Below are 2,264 nucleotides of genomic sequence, written 5' to 3' on the forward strand. Positions count from 1 at the left end.
ATTAATAAATGCTACTGATTTGCTTTATATCTTCCCAACCCGTGTGATTTGATTGGTTTTAAAGGTTCTACGTTTAAATTGCTGTAGATTAATTGAATGGTGTTTGGTTAAATAGCTGTTATAGTACATAGGATTTAATTTTGCTACTGATTTTTGCCACTGATTTTGAATGGTGTTTGGTTAAATTGCTTTTAGTTTGCTTCCTATCTTCCTAACTGCTCAGATTTGATAGGCTTTTATTGTATAATAAATTGGAACATGTATTACTTAAGGCTCTGTGTAACTACTTGAGTAACACAGAGCATTTTTACAGCCATGTCGGGTTATAGACACCTGCTGTACAGTCAAATGCCAGTAGATCTTGAATCACCCGAGCCTTTTTGGCTCGGGTCTCAAGCTCCTGATGATTCTCCTAGCGAAATCCCTCCTGAGTGTCCTAGCCAAATCCCTCCTGAGTGTCCTAGTCAAGTCCCTGGTCAGTCTCGTATGCAAGTCCCTAGTCAGTCTCGTAGAAGTCCCTGGTCAGTCTCGTAGGCAAGTCCCTGAGGAGTCTGTTAAGACCTTTGCAGATAGAAGGAAATATTCACCCAAAGAGGATAGGATCCTTATTGGTGCTTGGCTTAACACCAGTAAGGACCCTCTCGTAGGCAACGAGCAGAGAGCTGTTGCTTTCTGGAAGCGTATTGTAGACTACTACAACGCCAGTCCTCAGCTCATTGGGGAAGTACCGCGAGAGGTTACTTCTTGTAGGCAGAGGTGGTCTAGGATCAATCATGAAGTATCCAGATTCACTGGTTGCTACAACCAGGCGCTGAGGGAGCAGAGAAGCGGCCAAAATGATGATGATGTGATCAAAGCTGCTTACGACATATTCTTCACCAAGTACGATACCAAGTTCACACTCGATCACTGCTGAAGAGAGGCATGAGCAGAAATGGGCCTCCACTTATATGGCTAAGGATGGTGGAAAGGAAAAGCGGAGGCCAGTGGTGGATCTTGACGGACCAGAAGAAAATGTTGTTGGAGAAGATGAGGATAGACCAGTCGGGGTAAAGGCTGCGAAAGGTGCCAGTAAGAAGAAGAAGAGTGGTCGAGATGAGGAGTTGTCTAAGCTACAAGGCGTTTTGGAACTTAAGGAAAAACTGTCTAGAAATAAACTCCTTGATCGCTTGCTGGCCAAGAAAGAGCCATTGTCTGAGATCGAAACAACACTAAAAATGAAGCTTATGTCTGAAATGTTATGATGTATACTGTGTGTTGTTTGAGGTCACTTGCAGGAAAAGTTAGTACTTGTTGTNNNNGGAGGATAGGAGTTCTTTTGTTCCTTAGCTAATGCGGAGTTGTCACGGGTGGATTTAGACTACTGAGAGCATTTTGGCATGTAGCTCCGGCTCATAAGTCACAGGTTTTCCCTTCTTGTAGTATAAGTACTCGGATATGTATCTCTTTCTCCTCAACATCAAAAACCTTATCATCAAAACCTTTGTAATATTTTGGAACGAAAACCATTGTAATATTTGTCTGCTACTTGCTTCTCTCAATCCTTTGTATCCATCTCATCAACTTGCTTCTCTGTACCATAACCATAATCATCTTTCGCTTGCTCATTTTGTTTTTGTTTCATCATAACCATTTAGTAAAGTTTAGTTTTAAAAGTTGCTAGTAAACGCTGGTTTTTTAAAAGTTATAACAAACTTCAATTGAATAGATAAAAAAAATATATCAGATTCACTAAATAGAAGAGATTTTTCAAACTTAGAAGAAATTATTATATTTTTAACTTATAAGGAAAAAAAATAGAAGATATTTAAAAGTAGAACAAATCTAAATATTTAAAAGTAGAAGAAAAAAAAAATAGAAAAGATTCAAAAGTAGAAGAAATCTAAATATTTTTAACTTATAAGAAAAAAAATATAAGAAACCTTCTAAGCAAATTATTATTTATCCAGCAGGATAAGCAATGTCGTCATCTTCGTCTGATGAAAATGATGAAATCGAGGAGAGATTGGATGATATTATCGAAGATTTCATTGACGAAATTTACGACGATATAGTGGAGGCCGAACCCATACCGCAAAGGACCCATAGTTATACTGAACGACACCGCGAAGGAGGACAGCACCAGCTAAGCAATGACTACTTCAACGACGACCATTCGATATATTCGATACTAACTTTCAGACGCCGATTCCGCATGAATATTATTCATGCGTATTGTCGATGGCCTTGAACAATTCTTTCCATTCTTTCAGCAAAGAAAAGAT

This window comes from Brassica oleracea, chromosome C4 (assembly GCF_000695525.1).
Source record: "Brassica oleracea var. oleracea cultivar TO1000 chromosome C4, BOL, whole genome shotgun sequence".
Lineage (NCBI taxonomy): Eukaryota > Viridiplantae > Streptophyta > Magnoliopsida > Brassicales > Brassicaceae > Brassica > Brassica oleracea.